Source organism: Macaca thibetana, chromosome 1 (assembly GCF_024542745.1).
Source record: "Macaca thibetana thibetana isolate TM-01 chromosome 1, ASM2454274v1, whole genome shotgun sequence".
Classification (NCBI taxonomy): Eukaryota; Metazoa; Chordata; class Mammalia; order Primates; family Cercopithecidae; genus Macaca; species Macaca thibetana.
In genome coordinates, this window is record NC_065578.1 from 160,149,574 (window position 1) to 160,169,605 (window position 20,032).

General features: G+C 42.1%; 2 protein-coding genes and 1 long non-coding RNA gene across 4 annotated transcripts in view; 1 reads left to right on the plus strand and 2 right to left on the minus strand.

The window, feature by feature from the left end:
• The window catches only part of LOC126939198 (NADH-cytochrome b5 reductase 1), a 143,857-nt gene that overhangs the window by 64,748 nt on the left and 59,077 nt on the right, over positions 1–20,032 (plus strand). The window lies entirely within an intron of this gene.
• TMEM183A (transmembrane protein 183A) overlaps positions 1–20,032 on the minus strand; it is a 604,310-nt gene that overhangs the window by 35,844 nt on the left and 548,434 nt on the right. The gene's annotated exons all lie outside the window — the stretch shown is intronic.
• On the minus strand, positions 2,688–20,016 carry LOC126939597 (uncharacterized). Of its 2 annotated transcripts, XR_007720424.1 has the most exons (5): positions 12,709–12,770; positions 10,275–10,432; positions 9,353–9,557; positions 3,627–3,784; positions 2,688–2,811 (listed from the first exon to the last, which is right to left on the minus strand). It is a non-coding gene; the product is annotated as an uncharacterized LOC126939597 (long non-coding RNA). The 2 variants fall into 2 exon arrangements; XR_007720425.1 differs by lacking the exons at positions 10,275–10,432; positions 12,709–12,770 and adding an exon at positions 19,956–20,016.

A 20,032-nucleotide genomic window follows, 5' to 3' on the forward strand; every position in this document is an offset into this window, starting at 1 on the left:
GTTATTCTTTTTCTAGTTCTTGAAACTGTAAGGTTGTTGATTTGAGATCTTCTTTTTAAATATGAGAATTTATAGCTATAAATGAACCCCTCCACATGGCTTTTGTTGCATCCTCTAAGTTTTGGTATGTTGTATTTTCATTTTCATTTATCTCTAAGTATTTTCCAATTTCCTTCTGTGACTCCTTCTTTCTTTTCTAAAGGGAAGTCCTAGAATATAGTTCCTTAATAAGCTATGACAAAATTTTAGTATGTCGAGTGGGGTACCTCAGTAGTCACTCTCATAGAAGTAGACTAGTGAAGGGGTGGCCTGCCCCTCCACACCTGTGAGCGTTTCTCGTTAGGTGGAATGAGAGACTTGAGAAAAGAAATGAGACACAGAGACAAAGCATAGAGAAAGAAAAAGTGGGCCCAGGGGACCGGCGCTAAGCATACAGAGGACCCGCGCCAGCACCGATCTCTGAGTTCCCTCAGTATTTATTGATCATTATCTTTACCATCTTAGAAAAAGGGAAGTGGCAGGATAATAGGATCATCGTAGGGAGAAGGTCAGCGGTAAAACATATGAATAAAGATCTCTGTGAATGAATAAGTTTAAGGAAAAGTGCTGTGCCTTGATATGCATATGTAAACATCTCCATAAACCTTTTTAGTGCATAAAGAGCAGCATTGCCGCTAGCACGTCCCACCTTCAGCCCTAAGGTGATTTTCTCCTCAGTAAACAGAACACACAATTGGGTTTTACACCGAGATGTTCCATTGCCCAGGGACGGGCAGGAGACAGATGCTTTTCTCTATCTCAACTGCAAAGAGGCCGTCTTTCCTCTTATACTAGTCCTCCTCAGCACAGACCCTTCACGGGTGTCAGGCTGGGGGACAATTAGGTCTTTCCCTTCCCACGAGGCCGTATTTCAGACTATCACATGGGGAGAAACCTTGGACAATACCTAGCTTTCCTAGGCAGAGGTCCCTGCGACCTTCGGCAGTGTATGTGTCCCTGGGTACTTGAAATTAAGAGAATTGTGATGACTTTTCAGAAGCATACTGCCTTCAGGCACTTGTTTAACAAAGCACACCCTGCAGAGCCCAAAATCCGTTAAACCTTGAGTCACCACAGCACATGTCTCTTGCAAGGACAAGGTTGGGGGTAAGGTCACAGATTAACAGCATCTCAAATACAGAACAAAATGGAGTCTCTTATGTCTACTTCTTTCTATATAGACACAGTAACAGTCTGATCTCTCTTTCTTTTCCCACAGAAAATGGTTAATTTTCTTCTCATTCCGTTTTGTGTATATTCTATAACCATTTTATTTAAGGTTGCCGTGGGGATTTTACACTTCACATCCTGAAGTTATGACACCTAATTTGAATTTATACCAGCTTAACTTCAATAGATACAAAAATTCTGCTCCTATACTGTTGGCTCCCCACCCCTTTCAGCTATTGATATCATAAAATATCTTTGTACATTGTGTGTCCAAAAACATAGACTAATAATTGTTTTTTTTTAATGTATTAGTTCTCTAAAATGATGTAGAAAACAAGATGTGGAGTCTCAAACCAAAGTTACAATAATGCTAGCTCTTAGACTAATAATTGTGTTTTATACTGGAAATTTTATGCTCATTTTTACTTGTATATAAATTGTTTTAAAGGAGGCATTTTGGTTGAGAGAAAAGAAAGAAGATGAGGAAACTTTTTTTAAAGACTAAGGAGAAAAAGGAGGAAGGGGTAGGAGAAGGAAAATTAGAAGAGGAAGAGGAAAAAGATGCTTATTTATCTCAGTCTCAAGTGAGTCATGACCCACAGCATAATGCTATAGTTTTGTACATGTGCCTTTAGCAAAATAATACTATCACTAAGTAAAGCTCATCTATAATTGTAGACTTTTTTAGATTTAAAAGTTGAATTTAGGATCTTTATGGGATAATTAGAACTGGTGTTAAACTTCCTATTATAAACAACTAGAAAATTGGTTAAAATATAAGAAAAAAATGCCTTCGGACATTGAACAACAAATAACCCAAGGGAGAAAGGACAGACACAAAGTAAGCCTACAGTTCCCCTGGCTTTCTGCATTGAGGTAATTTCTGAACCACAGACATTACAGAGCAGAATTCCAGGAAAGAGAGAACTATGCAGGAAAAAGAACTCCAGAAATCTGCATATGAGTTTCCTCAAGTCAAGACTACTGGGCCATGCACAAATACAGTAAAATTCCACAAGGCCAGGGGAAAAGTGGGATGATGTCAGTGATAAAACTGAAGAAGAGCAGAGGAAGAATATGGAAATTTTTTGGGTCAAACATTAACATCAAGGGGGCTAGGAAAGAAAAGAGGTTTAATGACCAATTTGTGGTAACTAAGAGATCTACTAACCCATAGGGCCTGATCTTAACCTGGAAAGGGGATGTGGAAAGAGAGTAATATGGAAAGGGGATGTGGAATGAGAGTAATGAAGAAAGACTCATCACCTCCCTGTAGCTCTTCTTTACAATTCTCCATGAGGGCTTTCTAAGTTGTTGAAGGTGTTATTCGAAACCTGCCAATGTAATTCAAAGTGATAGAATTGCATTCTAAACAATTTCTAAAATACTGGATTAAATCAGAATAGTTAAGTTATGCTGTGGTCACAAACAACCCCAAATCTCAGTGGTTAAAGACAATAAAAGTTTATTTCTCCCCCAAATTACATGTCTCATCCAGATTTAAGGAAGGAGTGTTGACTCTGCTCCATATAGTCACTCAGGGAACTAGGCTGACAGATGCTCCACTGTGTTGCAGCTATGCCATCTGGAATGCATAGCCAACTTAGTCACCAGAGTAAGGGAAGAGAAAAAAATGGAGAATTTCATGGAGGTTTTTTACTGTCTTACCCCAGAAAGGACACATACTAATTTCCACTCATTTTTCATTGACTAGAGTTAGTATTGTGGCCTCACCTAACTGCAAGGGGGCCAGGAATAGAGGAGCAAATGGAATATTTAAAGAGAGTTTCTGTAGTTACCACAGCTAGAAAGCTGGTGTTAACATTTCTCACCACCAAAATCTAACCTTCACTTACAAATGATGGGGGAGATGGTGAGCTGCCTGCTCCCCATTCAGAAAGAACAGTGGTTGCTAGGTAGTGTCTTCTGGGAGTGTTGACCAGGCTTGGCTGTCTTATAGGAGACATTCAGTGGCTTCACCTACTCTGTGCAGTCAGAGCCCTGCCCTTCAGACACTAAGGTTGTTCTATTTTTAGTTTCAGAAAAATCCCCGCTTTCAGAGGAACTTCAAATTATATTTGTCAGTGTGTGATCCAAGAGCCAGACCAGTGGACATACTGCTCTGATTATTGTGAGAATTTTCGCATGGTTAGAAACTTCCAGTTAGTTTCCATTTTCCTTGCTACCTCAATATTTGCCTTGGAAATGTGGCACATGCAATGAAGGGCTTATACTCAAATACCGATTTTTTACTTGACTGTGAGGTAGAAGTTCCTACAAAAATTCTACTGCCCCAACCAAACATGAGTTTGGAAGGGTAAGCCTTGAGGAATCAGTCAGCATAATGGCTGGGAGACAGGAGAGGAGAGGTTTAGCGGAGATGTGGGATTTGAAAGGATCATACTTGGGCCCTTTACCTTCTATTTTGGTTTCCTTTCCTTGGTACAACACCTCTTCTGGTTGGATCCCTACTCCAAGAGGGTTCTTCCGTTCTATTGCATGGTCCTCCTAAGACGTATCCTTGGCTTAAGCAGATGAATAAAGGCATCTTTAGTTAACTTCCTGTTCTAAAAAACTAGAAAATAAGAATACATCTGAAAACCGATGAGGAAGGTACAGATTGTAAAGAATAAATAGAATCAAGCTCCTTGGCCTTTTAAAAGGCCATTTAGATGACAATTTTTGCCGTTTTTAGATAACAAAAATTTGGGGTGAGAGGTGTTAGTAGGCAGAAGGAGAAAGCTCAGGAAAGAATAAGCCAGTGATACCTTGAAGTAGGAACAGAAGGGGAAAGGGTAAGAAAATGGCGCTGGTGTGCTTCCCTGAGGAGGAGGTACTTAAGATCCATGTGCTGCCAACATTTCTCTGCAGAGCTACATCCAACCCCTGGCAGCATGCACCATTGCTTTGGGAAATATGTTACAGCAATTATATCCTTATTCCTCTTGAGCTTCTTCCTCCATGAGAAAATCCAAAATGCTGAATGTAAACTTCTGTTGGTGAGTACCAGAACCTGATAGTGGAACCCATTTTCAATTATTAAATAGGAAAATAGCTAAATAAAAGTCAACATTTAGGCTCCATCTATGTGAGAAACTCTAGAATCACTGTAAATGTTCTTAGAAAAGAGAAGTAAAGACAGAATAATTTTTTTTTATAAACATAAATGGAAGTGAAATAATTTTGTTTTGTTTTCCTTAAGAAAAGATGGCTGGGCACAGTTGCTCACGCCTATAATTCCAGCAATTTGGGAGACCGAGGTGGTCAGATCAGGAGTTTTTGAGACCAGTCTGGCTAATGTGGTGAAACCCCGTCTCTACTAAAAATACAAAAAATTAGCCAGGCATGGTGGTGCACACCTGTAGTCCCAGCTACTTGGGAGACTGTGGTAGGAGGATGGCTTTAGCCCAGGAGGGAGAGGTTGCAGTGAGCCAAGATCACACCAGTGCACTCCATCCTGGGCAACACAGTAAAACCCTGTCTCAAAAAAAAAAAAAAAAAAAAAAAAAAAAAAGGCAATTCACTTTCTGTAAATTGCTAACCCATGAAAGAAATAAATGAGTAATTTGTTATAACCATCAATGGTGACAGTAGAGAAGTATAGATGAAGAAAAGGGACATTTCCAGGGTAAAACAGAGTAGTACCAGACATAGGAGACAACTGACGATTAGATGCCTGATTTGTGGTTACTAAGAAACCTGCTTGCCAGAGGGGTATGGAATAGGAGTGATAGAGACTTCCTATAGCTTTCCCTCAAAAACTCTGCAAAGGACTTCTGTATTATTGAAAAAAGCATTCAAAACCAACACTATCAGCTTGATTCACAGTTACTTTCTAAATTCCTGAATTTAAAACAGCCACTTTCCACTGTCCCCTGATATATCAGTGGGATTTGACTAGGAGCAGGGAGGAAGAAAGGGGACTCCAGGTGTGGAGAGGGCAGTGCATATCCTACCAGGCTGACTGGCAGGACCAGCAGGCGATGAGGACCTGGGTGCTGGCCACTTCCCGACCAGAACCTAGCATGGAGATGTTATTTTTCCTATTTCTCACATGAAGGATTGGAAATAGCTTCCCTAAGTGGACAACATCTGCAAGTGAGAAGACCAAACCCCACACAATTCCTGGCCAGGCTTCGAAATCCACATTTTTCATAAAACACCTCAGACCAACTGGAGCTAAGCACAGGGCAGGTGTGGGGAGTGGTTCAGAAATGTGTGCGTGGTCAGATTTGAGCAAAAGAAAGGACTCTAGAATTGAGGCACTGGGGCCTATGTTCCTTGAGGACAGGGCCAGGCACTGGGCACCAGCACATCTCACAGAACCTAGCCCAGGCCTAAGCCGAGGTAGACGACATTGGCCAGCCTGACAACGGTGGGGTCAGGCAAGTGCTTTCTCCACACAAGCCTTGGCCCTTCCCGCAGGCACTCCACACAAACCTGGGAGCCCCACTTCCCAACTCAGGACCCATGGCTGGTGCTGGAAAGCCCTGCATGTTCTCATGATGAGGTGGGGAGAGCGGTTCCCTGAGCCCCACACTCGGCTTCCCTGGGCACAGGAAGCTGGGGCTTGCCCAACCTGTCCTAAAAGGGAGATCTGCTCCTCAATTGTCTCCAGAGAATCTGGGGGTGAACCTCAGGACTGACATATCTTATCCTCAGAAGGAAAAGGAGGACATAGCTTGGCAAATAGCTGTCAAACAAATCAACTACGAAAGTAAGAACCATCTGTGAACCTTCAAGGAGATGCAGAGAGACTCCCCTCTTCTCCAGCATGCCAGCTACCAATTCCTGGCTGGAGCCCCTCCCCAGGAAAAGAGTGAGTACCTGGGAGGGAGTGGTCTGACTGGGAGAGGACCAGACAGAGTATTTTAGCCAGAAAAGGGAAGGAGGGTCAAAAAGGTAAGCGACCAGCATGTGGCAAGGAAAGAGTGTGCTCTGAGGCAGGGCCATGCTGTGGAATTTGGTGTGTTTTCCTCCCCTCGGTCACCCCTTGAATCACCAACAGGACAGAAAGGCCATAGTGACCCCAGGAAGGAGCTGTTCCATAGTGAAGCTCAGTCACGGTAGGCCCCTAGGGAGGGGAAGACAGGAAGGGAGAGGAGCCAGAGGGAGCAGTGGGAAAAGGTATTGGGTAGAGGGCAACTTGTGGACTTTGGGTCTCAGTGCACTAGACTGGTGGACTCTTGGGTTTACATAGATTTCCAGAGATCCTCTAATCCACAGGTTGACCTGTGGTAGCTGAGATAATTGAAGGTCAAGGCCAGGCTAAGATATTTTGCCAAGTCAGCAAATTTGCCTTTGGTACCTGGCAGCCTTGCCCATGAGAGAGAGCCTTGCCCTTCACAAAGCTTCCCCAACAGCCTTCCAAAGTATTGACCCCAATACTTTGACTAAATAAAACCACATCACAATTTCTTCCCCCCCCCCACCCCCGCCAGACGGAGACTTGCTCTATTGCCCGGGCTGGCGCAGTCTTGGCTCACTGCGAGCTCCATCTCCCGGGTTCACGCGATTCTCCTGCCTCAGCCTCCCGAGTAGCTGGGACTACAGGCGCCCGCCACCACACCTAGCTAATTTTTTTGTATTTTTAGTAGAGATGGGGTTTCACCATGTTAGCCAGGATGGTCTCGATCTCCTGACCTCATGATTCACCCACCTTGGCCTCCCGAAGTGCTGGGATTACAGGTGTGAGCCACCGCACCCGGCCCACATCACAATTTCTGATCAGATATTAATCTCCCATCTGGACTACATGCCCCAGGAAAAGGAATGTGAATTGTCACTGGGATCGGCATAAGGGGAAGACCTGGGAGGAGAGTCCTAGGAATTCTTCACCAGCCTGAAGTGCTCATGTGCCTCATCTCTCCCCCAAGACTGCTGACCATGGGGATTGCCTCAATGCAGCATCCTCATGGGAGCTACCTCTTGGACACCCTGCAGTCCGTGTTCCAAGCTTCCTCAGAACGTGAGCTGGAGTGTATCGTGGTGCTGGAGGCTGAGGGGTAGTGGCAATTCTGTTACTAGCCCCCAGTTTCTCCCCACTACCTTCATCTGTGTAAATAGTTCTGTTATTAAACCTTTATCTAATAACCATCTCACTAAATCTGCACTGTGTAATATGGTAGCTATATGCAGCTATTGAGCACTTGAAATGAAGCTAGATGAAATTAAGATGTGTTATATGTCTAAAATGCACAGCTGAAAGATTTAATATGAAAAAGAACAAACATTTCATTAATAATGTTTTATATTGATTACATATTGAAATCATATTTTGAATCTATTGGATTAATTAAATGTATTATTAAAATTAATTTTATCTCATTATTTTATCTGGCTATTAGAAATATTTTTAATTACCTAAGCGGCAAAAAGCATTCGTGGCTCACGTATTTCTATTGGACAGTACTGGACTAAACTGTAGTTGCTAGCAGCAGTGGCTCCAGGAAACTAGTTCTCAGATCAGGATTCTGGAACTAAAGTTACTCGGTTCATCATAAGAATAACTTTCTTAATGATGGGGAGTGGAGCATGGATAATCTTGGCAAATGGCAGCATCATGATTACTCAAATTATCTTCAGTGGTAAGTAGCACTAGATGAAGTTCAGGTGGCTGGGTATGGTGGCTCATGCCTATAATTCCAGCACTTTGGGAGGCTGAGGCAGGAGGATTGCTTGAGGCCAGGAGTTTGAGACCAGCCTGGGTAACACAGTGAGATCCTGTCTCTACAAAAAAAAAAAAAAAAAAAAAATTTAATTAATCAAGTGTGGTGGCACACACCTGTAGTCCCAGCTCCTTGAGAGGCTGAGGTAGAAGGACTGCTTGAGTCCAGGAGTTCAAAGCTGCAATGAGCCATGATCATACCACTACTCTCTAGCCTGGGCAACAGAGCAATAACCTGTCAAAAAAAAAAAAAAAAAAAAAAAAATTTCAGGTGGAGGGTGAGGCCATAGGAATCAAGGGGCTGTGGCCTTTAGTCTCTATGGAAACAATAGCAATTACAAAGATTATAGAGTCACTTGGCTGTGAAAAGTACAATTTAAAAATGGCAATTTTTTTTGGCCAGGCATGGTGGCTCATGCCTGTAATCCCAGCACTTTGGGAGGCTGAGGCGGGCGGATCACAAGGCCAGGAGATCAAGACCATCCTGGCTAACACGGTGAAACCCTGCCTTTACTAAAAATACAAAAACATTAGCCGGGCGTGGTGGCGGGCACCTGTAGTCCCAGCTACTCGGGAGGCTGAGGCAGGAGAATAGCATGAACCCGAGAGGCAGAGCTTGCAGTGAGCCGATATCGCTCCACTGCACTCCAGCCTGGGCCACAGAGCGAGACTCCGTCTAAAAAAAAAAAAAATGGCAATTTTGAAGGAGTCCTGAAGTCACAGGGCACTTATGACTGAAAACCAGATCCAGGGACTATCTACAAGGCTTGCCAAGTTGGCAGTGCCAAGGAAATGATCAGCCCTCTCTCAATCTAAGATAAGTGCACTGGTGAGGAAGGAGTGGACCCTGAGACTTAAGATGGGAACATTCTGGCAGACATGGATGAGATTTAAACCTCCAAATTCCTCTAAGCCTCACTTTCTAGAATAAGCAGTCTACCCCTATATAAAGAAACCAGTCCTCTTCTGCACATCTCATTGTCTCTAGGCCCATAAGGCCACATGGTACAAGGCCTGCTCCAGAAGGAAATGGCCTATAAACTCAAAGAATTAAGATCCCTCACCAATCTGTATTGGCAGGAGCCCAGACAGCAGATACAGGAGTGGACTCTTAGGGAGAAGGAATGTAAGGCTCTATCCAGCTGAATTCATTGACATAGATACATTAACCTGGAATTCAAGATTAAATGTACTCATCTGAGCATTAGAGAGCCAACATATTAATAATGCCTACATTCATGGTCTACAACTAATGGAGGTGTTCACAGAAGCCTGGATTTGACGATGGTTTATAGTTAATGAGATCAGAATACTTGAGTTTACTAGGCATGCCATAGAAAACGGAGTCTAAAGGCTCAGGGATATAGGGAATGCTGGAACCATGCTTCCAAGGAGGGTCCAGAGGACCCCTTCACCAAGACATTTACAGATATTTTGGTGCGGGGACACTCACATCATTGAAGAGCTCTGTGTTACCTGTTTTCTGCAAACTGGAGATGACAATAAAAATGCCCAGTGGAACTGGGTTCTTTGACCTCATTGAGAATAATGGGATCTTGGAGTGTAGAGACCAAGTAATAGCATTTAACCACTAGGTGAGCTCCCTTACTATAGTAAGCCAGAGAATCAGAGTGCTTTGATGCACAGGGATCTGTAGCAGTGACTAACTGATCCACAGGCTCTAGAAAAGAAAGAAAGGAGACAAAACAGTTAGGTCATTTACTGAGAGGCTGTTGACACACGCAAAAAAATTTTAGGTCTGCTAAACACATACTTGAGTTGCAGAAGGGAGAATTCATAGCATTTTACTCAGTTCCCTGAGCCAGCTCAGGGAGCCCCTTCACTGAAACAGAGGCCAGATCTTTTTGAGGAAGGACCTACAATTTGACTAATAAGAGTATACCAAGAATCTTCCCAAGCCTTCCCTCCAAAACCTGCAGCAATTTACCAGGATGACTATGAACCAGAGAAAGAGAAATATGCAGACTTTTTATGAATTCTTGGATATTGGCTCTGAAGTAACATTAATTCTGGACACCCAAACTGCCACCATCATCCATGGGTCAAAGAGGAGGTTTAAGAAAGTCAGGTAACAGCGTCTTTTCCCTTGCCCATCTCATAGCCTATCCATCACAGCCTAAAACACATATTTCATTGTCCCCTCTCCCGAAAAATCCCAGATTGTACAGAAGAAATAAATATACTTAGAACTGGCAGAGATAAACACCACATTGATTCCCTGACCCATGGTGGAAGGGCTATTACAGAATAAACCGACTCTCACCAAAACAGTAAGCCAAAAGCAATGCCAGGGGGAAATGTAGAGATTGGGAACATCATCAAAAGAATCAATAGGTGCAATTGTGTGATTCCCACCATAATTCCCCATTGAACTCACCCATTTTGCTAGTGCAGATGCCAGACAGATCCTAAATATTGATGTCAATTGTGGCAAATGTAGTCAGTTTTAAGTTGCAAATCTTTACTGGAGTAGATCAGTGAAGCCCCTGGCACCTAAATTCAGCTACTAATCTGGCAAATGCCTTCTTTTCATTCCTACCGTAAGGAGAATCAAAAACAGTATGTATTTAGAAGGTAGGAAGTAGTGTACTTTAACGCCTTGGCCCAGAGCTATTTCACTTCTCCTGTTTTCTGTCACAATAGTTTTCAGGGACCTTGATTGTCCTGATGTTGCACAGACTGTCACACTGACCCACTAAATTGATGACATTATGTTCACTGGACCTGTGATCAGGAAGTAGTAGTGACTACTCTAGATTCCTTGGTCAGATATGTGGACACCAAAAGTTAGGAGGTAGACTTCCTGAAAATTCAGGAGCCTGATACACCATGAAGTTTCTAGGGTTCCAGCAGTATAGGGCATATTGGGCTATTCCCTCTAAAGTTAGACATGTTTCCTTGCTTTGCATCTTGTACCATTCACCATGAAGAGACACCCAATGCTTGGTGAAAATTATTGGATTTCAGAGGCAACATACTCAACTTCTGGGCATGCTGCTACAATCCATTTGCCAAGTAACACATTAGGATGATAGTTCTGAGTCAGACCTGGAGCAAGAAAAATCTTTACAGAAGGTCAAGGTTGTGGAGCAAACTATCCTGCCACTTGAGACTTGTGATCTAGCAGAACCCATGCAAATGTGATTGGGAGACACATATGCTGTCAGAGATGCCCCAGAGATTTTGATTTACTTCATCTAGTCTAACCTACTGTTATCATTCAGAGTTCTCCAGAGAGACAAAACCAGTAGGATAGATGGATAGATGATTGATTGATTGATGATGATGATAGAGATAGATGATTGATAGATAGATAGATAGATAGATAGATAGATAGATAGATAGATAGAAGTTTTATTATGGGAATTGGCTCAAATGATTACAATTATGGAGGCTGAGAAGTCCCTAGATAGGCTGTCTACAAGCTGGAGAACACCAGAAGCCAGTAACATGGCTCAATCCAAGTTCAAAAACCTCAGAACCAGGTGTAAGCCAATGATGTAACTCTCTTTCTCAGGCCAAATGCCTGAGAACTCGGAGTTGGAGGGTGTGGAGCAGGGGTTGGGGAAACGCTGGTGCTCGTCCTGGAGTCCAAAGGCCAGAGAACCTGGAGTTCTGATGTTCAACAGCAGGAGAAGAATGGCGTTCCAGCTTCAGAAGAAGAGCGGGAATTATCTTTTCTTCTGTCTTTTTGTATCCAAGCCCTCAGCAATTGGATAGGCACCCCTTGCATTGAGGGTGGATCTTCCTTACTGCCAGCTGATTCAAACATCAATCTCTTCCAGAAACACCCTTGCAGGAATACCCAGAAATAATGCCTTACCAGCTCTTTGTATATTCCTAATCCAGTCAAGTAGACACTTAAAATTAACCATCACAGACCAGGCGTGGTGGCTCACGCCTGTAATCCCAGCACTTTGGGAAGCCGAGGCGGGCGGATCACAAGGTCAGGAGATTGAGACCATCCTGGCTAACATGGTGAAACCCCATCTCTACTAAAAAATACAAAAAAATAAGCCGGGCATGGTGGCGGGTGCCTGTAGTCCCAGCTATTCGGGAGGCTGAGGCAGGAGAATGGTGTGAACCCAGGAGGCGGAGCTTGCAGTGAGCCGAGATCTTGCCACTGCACTCCAGCCTGAGCGACAGAGCGAGACTCCGTCTCAAAAAAAAAAAAAAAAAAAAAAAAAAAAAAAAAAAAAATTAACCATCACAGCTACCCACATCCAATCTATCAGTACTATTGGTGAAATCCATTTCCAAAAGATATCACAAACCCAGCTGTTTTTCTCTTGTTTCTATTAAAACTGCATAACCACCATCATCTTCTACTTGGCTTCTATAACCACTTGACTCTTTTCCTCCTCCTTCTCCTTCCCCACTTCCTGTCTTTTTACACTGAAGCCTGAGCTATCTCTTAGAAATTTTTTTTTTTTTTTTTTTTTTTTGAGACGGAGTCTCGCTCTGTCACCCAGGCTGGAGTGCAGTGGCAAGATCTCGGCTCACTGCAAGCTCCGCCTCCCGGGTTCACGCCATTCTCCGGCCTCAGCCTCCCGAGTAGCTGGGACTACAGGCGCCCGCCACCACGCCCGGCTAGATTTTTGTATTTTTTAGTAGAGATGGGGTTTCGCCGTGTTAGCCAGGATGGTCTCAATCTCCTGACCTCGTGATCCGCCCGTCTCGGCCTCCCAAAGTGCTGGGATTACAGGCTTGAGCCACCGCGCCCGGCCAGAAATATTTTTTAAATGTCATATTATTCCCTTGCTTAAAGCCCTTTAGCATCTTCCGATTGCATTAAAGCCCAAGTTCCTTACCAAGATTAAGGCCCAATGCCAGTGGTTTCCAAGCTTGGCTGCATTTTAGATTTCCATCACCAGCAGATCTGCATGAGGTGATGGAAACAAAAAATACCCTGACTTGGTCAGCATACAACACATAAATGTATCAAAACATTAAACTATACCTTATAAATATGTAATTTTTAAAAATAGCTAATAATAGCTAAAACATATATGCTGCCTACTATGGGCCAGGCACTCTATTATATATACATAGAGAGAAAGAGAGACAGAGAGGGAGAGACAGTCAGCCCATCATATCTGTGGATTCCACATCCATGGATTCAACTGACCACAGATCAAAAATATTTGAAAAATAAAAATTCCACAAAATTCCAAAAAGCAAAATTTACCGCATGCCAAGTGCTATGTTGAATCTATATGGATGAAGTGATGTGTAGGCATTGTATTGGGTATTATAAGTAATTGAGAGATTAAAGTATACAGGAGGATATGCATAGCATATATACAAGGATGTATTATTCTATGCTATTTTATATAAGGGACTTGAGCATCTGTGGATTTTGGTATCCACAGGGGGTTCTGGAAAAAATCCTCCACAGATATCAAGAGATAATTGTGTGTGTGTGTATACATACACATATGTATGCAACATACACCATACTATATATGGTGGTTATATATACTATACCTAGTATAGATAAGTATATATACACTATACTCTATAAAATATATATTACATATAGTATAGACTAGATATGTATGTGTTGTATATACATATATACACCTATACTCACTATATGCTACTACTTGACTATACTACATATAGTTTATATTATATATAGCATATTACATAGACTGAGAGAATACAATGTATATGTAGTATTTATATATATCTCTCTCACATCAAACTCAATGAGATAGGTATTATTATTATCCCCATTTTACAAATGTTCCATTTCCAGATCTCATACATGTCCATCTGACTGTGGAAACCTATATCTAAATCATATGAGAACTTTAGCTGCTAAGGAATCTGAAAATGCAGGTTTTAGTTTTCCAGTCTCTGCAAACAGGGAGGCACCTTAGGAAAAGTTGAAATGGATGTTGAGCAAGCAAACCCACAATATTTGAAGCGTGTGAATGCGGGGTTTTTGACTTCCTCCACCCTAGCTAATGCACTCTCCTGGTTACATGATCACATTATAGTCATCCCTTGGTATCCCCAAGGAATTGGTTCCCGGACACCCAAAGAATATCAAAATCTGCAGATGCTATAGTCCCTGATATAAAATGGCATAGTATTTGTGTATAACTACATACATCCTCCTGTATAGTTGAAATCATTTCTGGAATACTTATAATATCTAATACAATTGTAAATGCTATATAAATAGTTGTTATATACTGTATTTTTTAACTTGTATTTTTTATTGTTGTTTTATTTTATTTTTTCTTTTCTGAATATTTTTGATCTGTGGTTGGTTGAAATCCAAGGATGCAGAACTAAAGTGTTAATTGAATGCAGACACCAGGAGGAAGCAAATTCCCGGCCATGTGCAGTAAGAGACAAAATGGCAGAATATGACATTCCAGGGGTGCACCACCAGAAAAGGGAAGAAAGCCTCGGATGGGCATGCACACAACTTCCTAAACACACTGCATGAGCTCACTTCCCAAGGGTAAGGAGGGCATTATTCATGCAGGCTTTCCAGCCTAAGGCAAGAATCATGGGAAAGGGGTGCAAGGCACCAGCAGGAGGCCAGCCTCTGAAGTCCTAGGATCCAGGTTAAACGCTGCACTTGACCTTCTCAGTGCCCACTTGGGTCTTTTCCAAATGTACTTTCCTTTCTTTCCTGCTCTAAAGCTTTTTAATAAACCTCCACTCCTCCTCTGCAACTTGCCTCAGCCTCTTTTTCTGACTTCTGCCCCTCAGTCGAATTCTTGAAGTTGCTGCACACCCTTATAGATTCACCGCTGGTAACTTGTATCCCTTCCACTGGTAACATTCACACAGATGATTTGTGTAAATCCTGTCTGTGGTATTTGGAATGGAGAGGGTGTGTGATGTTGTGTGATGTTGTTGACACACCAACATGAATGCTAGGGGAAGGGGATCCCAGGGAGAATGCTCAACATCAATTCATCCCACAGAAATCTGACTCAGAAGCACCTGGGCAGGTGTCTACTCAGAGAAGTAGTAGGGTTACTGAATACAAGAAGATATTTTAGGAGAAATAGCAGTCCCAGGACAGCCAGATAATTTTATTTCTTTTTTTTTTTTCTAGGACTTTAGAGTTCTTTTTAAAATAGAGACATGATTCATGCATCATAAGAGCAATCCCTTAAAAGTACAATTCAGTGAGGTTTTTTTTTCACATATTCACAAAGTTGTGCAACGATCACCAGTATCTAATTCCAGAACATTTTAATCACACCAAAAAGGAACCCTAGACCAATGATCAAACTCTCCCCTTTCCCCATTTCCCAAGCCCCTAGCAACCACTACTCTACTTTCCATCTTGGTAGATTTGCTATTCTGGACATTTCATATCAATGGAATGGTACACTGTTTGGCCTTTAGTGTTTGGCATTCACCCAGCATCATGTTTTCAAGGTTAATACCTGTTGTAGTAAGGGTCAACACTTCCTTTTTGTGGCTGAATAATATTGCATTGTATGGAATCACACTTTCTTTATCCATTTATCAATTGATACACATTTAGGTTGTTTTCAGTTTTGGCTCTTTTAAATAATACTGCTATGAACATAAATGTACAAAGTTTTTCATGAACATATATGTTCATTTCTCTTGGGTATATACCTAGAAGTACAATTGCTGGGTCATATGTTAACTTTATGTTTAACTTTTGAAGAACTTCCAAACTGTTTTCCACAGTGGCTACATCATTTTACATTTCCACCAGCAATGTATGAGGGTTCCAATTTCTCTACATCCTCACCAACATTGTGTTTTTGTTTGTTTGTTTGGGGTTTTTGTTTGGTTTTGTTTTTACAAATTTTTTACACTTTTCTACCAAGAAGGTACATTCATTAAAAATAGGCGGCATGCATCCCATTTACAACAGCCGCAAAAAGCGTAAAATATATAGGAATACAACTAGCCAGGGAGGTGAACCATCTTTACAATGAAAATTACAAAACAGTGCTCAAAGAAATCAGAGATTACACAAACAAATGGAAAACTATTCCATGCTCATAAACAGGAGGAATCAATATTGTTAAAATGGCATACTGCCCAAAGCAAATTACAGATTCAATGCTATTCCTATCAAACTACCAATGACATTCTTCACAGAGTTAGAAAAACACTATTTCAAAATTCACATGGAGCCAAAAAAGAAGTGGAATAGCCAAAGCAATTCTAACCAAAAAGAAGAACCTGGAGGCATCACGTTACCAAACTATACAAGGCTACCATATCCAAAACAGCATGGTACTGGTACAAAAACAGACACACAAACCGATGGAACAGAGTAGAGAGCCAAGAAATAGTGCTGCATGCCTACAACCATCTGATTTTCCACAAAGTTGACAAAAACGAGCGATAGGAAAAGGACTCCCTATTCAATAAATGGTGTGGGGATAACTGGCTGACCATATGCAGAAGACTGAAACTGGACCCCTTCCTTTCACCATATGCAAAAACAAACTCAAGATGGATTAAAGACTTAAATCTAAAATTACAAAAGCACTGGAAGATAACCTAGGTAATATCATTCTGGACATAAGACCTGGCAAAGATTTCACGATGAAGATGCCAAAGGCCATTGCAACAAAAACAAAAATTGACAAATGGGACCAAATTAAACTAAAGAGCTTCTGCACAGTAAAAGAAACTATCAACAGAGTAAACAGACAACCTACAGAAGGGAAGAAAATATTTGCAAACTACACGTCCAACAAAGGTCTAATATTCAGAATCTATAAGGAACTTAAATAAATCAACAAGCAAAAAGCAACCCCATTAAAAAGTAAGCAAAGGACATGGACGCTTTTCAGAAGAAGGCATACACATGGCCAAGAAGCATATGAAAAAATGCTCACCATCACTTAATCATCAGAGTCAAATCAAAACCACAATGAGATACCATCTCACACCAGTCAGAATGTCTACTATTAAAAAGTCAGAAATTAACATTCTGGTGAGTTTGCAAAGCAAAAGGAACACTTATACACTGTTGGTGGAAGTGTTAATTAGTTAGGGAGTGTTAAGCCACTATGGAAAGCAGTTTGGCAATTTCTCAAAAAACTCAAAGCAGAATTATTGTTTGACCCAGTAATCCCATTATTGGGTTTTGCACACATATGTTCATGGCAGCACTATTCAAAACAGCAAAGACATGGAATAAACCTAAATGCCTATCAATGTTGTACTAGATAAAGAAAATGTGGCACATGTACCCCATGGAACATTTTGCAGCCATAAAAGAAGAACGAGATTGTGTCCTCTGTAAGAACATGGATGGAGCTGGCGGCCATTTTCCTAAGGGAACTAACCCGGAAACAGAAAATGAAATACCACATGTTCTCACTTACAAGTGGGAGCTAAACATTGAGAACATATGGACACAAAGAAGGGAACAACAGACACCTGGGCCTACTTGAGGGTAGAGGGAGGGAGGAGAGTGAGGATGGAAAAACTACCTATTAGATACTATGCTTATTACCTGGGTGGCAAAATAATCTGTACACCAAATCCCCGTGACAGGCAATTTACCTCCATAGCAAACCTGCACGTGTACCCCGAACCTAAAATAAAAGTTTTAAAAAATTGGCAGCATAGCCAAGCATGGTGACTCAGGCCTCTAATTCCAACACTTTGGGAGGCTGAGGTGGAAGGACTGCTTGAATCCAAGAGTTTGATACCAACCTGTGCAACATAGTGAGATTCGGTCCCTTAAAAAAAATAAATAAATAAAAAGTAGCCATGTGCACCTGTAGTCCCAGCTGCTCAGGAGGCTGACATGGAAGGATTTGCTTGAGCCCGGAGGTCAAGGCTGCAGTGAGCCCTGATAACACCACGGCACTCCAGCCTGGGCAACATAGCGAGACTTTATCTCAAAAAAAAATTTTTTTTTAAGGCACCACAGGTGATTATTCTCTTCTGCGTCTTCAAACTCCTGACAGTACTTGTCTATGAAATCTCTGTAATACCCAGAATTCTTTATCCATGATAATGTCCTTTAAATACCCAACCTCTGAATCCAAATCTGCACCAGGGGCTGTACAGATGCAAGAAGTGGACAGGCTCCTCCAGGGCTACCATCGCACCACCGTCGTTGCCACATCCACCCTGCCTCCTACCCTGCTCGCGGCTGGGCCCAGTCTTGCTTTGAGACGGAGACCCCAATCCGCAGGGAGGGTGCGTCAAAGGGTAGGTCTCAGCGGGCACCCTCCGAGGAGCGGCGCCCCAGCCTCTGCCACCTGCACCACGGCAGCCTCGCGCCCCGCGGGACGCAGCTTCCGGCGGCTGAGGCTGTGCCAGGCGCTCTCTACATCATTCTTTTAAGGAGTGTTCCTTGGCGACCAGGAGAAGTAGCAGAAGAATAGGAAGGAGATAAAGATCAAGAAGAAGAAGACGGAGGATGGAAAATATGGAACCAAAGAAGAAGAGGGAAAAGGGAGAGAGAAACTGGAACATATTCTGGGCATGTGACTTTATTAAAGCAACATCATTACCAAGAAAAAAAAATTAATTCTTCTTTCAGATCTAGTTCTTTTGAAAGAACTTGTCTTACAAGTGCATACTGCAATTCTGGACTTATAAAAATTATCGCATTATATTGCCATCATTTTTTCCTTAGATAGCGGCTAATGGTATGTGCTTTCCAGAGCAGTCTTGGAATGGTGGGTGGGGTGCGAGGAATAGCGCTGGGAAAGACAGACTTAGGATATTAATTATTAAGGACAATAAGGAAGACAACAGATAAAGAGGAGTGGTGGAAAATTTTAGGGGAAAAGGACAGCATGTCTGGAATAAGTGAGAATTAGAAATTGCCCAAGAAAACTGAAAATGGTCCACTTGTGGAGACAGATTTACTTCTTCCCTGAACTCCCCGAGAAATCACCACACTTGAGAAGTTGTGTTGCTCAAATGACACTGTTGGAGAGCTTCTGAGTCACTTGACCTCTGTTGCCATATTTGATTTGCATCCATCCTTCTCATTTTTATTTGTGAAAGGAAAATAAATCTTGGGACTCCAAACTCACTAAACCAAAGAGAAAAGTCAAGCCTGGGAACTGAAGCGTGCAAACCTGCCTGCCATTTTTGTTCCTGAGTAAAATGGCAACAGAAATGAAAAGCCACATACCTCCCCCACGTTTTGCCCACTTGTGAGTCCCAAGATCTTTACCCTAAAAAGCTTCCTTTAAAAGTTCACCATGGCAATGTAAATTGATGGCTTATTTTCACAGGTGCTGGGTAGAGGGGGACATAGGACAGAACTCAAAGTCATCCCTCTGCCCACCTGAGACAAATCCATATCTGATTGTTTCCTCTGCCTATTGTCTACGCTATCTTATGTAAAAATACAGATTCACTTGGCCAAAGGCATTAATGACTATTTTCCCCTACCCCCCTCACATGAAAATTGTGTATTTCTCTATATCCTGCCCTTTCCCCTTTAACTATTGAAGCCCTCAAAATTATCTTTGGTGAAAAGCATAGACCTGTCTCCCAGGCACGTGTCCTTAACTTTGGGTAAATAAACCTCCTAAAATGACTGAGACTTGCCTAGGTCATTTTCCTTGATTGACAGATTCAAGATGTTCACCAGATATTAAGAAGAGGTCATTGCTTTGAGTCATTTTTACTCTTTTTTCTTGTAATTGATTTAATGTTTTAATCGAACATGTATTATATTCATAATTGAGAAAAATATCAATAAAACTATTTTTTTTGTTTTTGTTTCTGTTTTTTGAGACAGAGTCTCACTCTGTTGCCCAAGCTGGAGTGCAGTGGCATGATCTCAGCTCACTGCAGCCTCCGCCTCCCAGTTTCAAGTGATTCTCCTGCCTCATCCTCCCAAGTAGCTGGGATTACAGGTGTGCGCCACCACACCCAGCTAATTTTTGTATTTTTAGTAGAGACGGGATTTTCTCATGTTGGCAGGTTAATTTCTAACTCCTGTCCTCAAGTCATCTGCCGGCCTCGGCCTCCCAAAGTGCTGGGATTACAGGTGTGAGCCATCGTGACCTGCCAAAACTATTTTTATTTGGAGAAAAATGTGACCACTTACAGTCCACAACCCTAGATCCAGTTCAGAATCATAGGAAGCTGATATTAGATCTTCCTCACCATCTCCTTCCACAATGA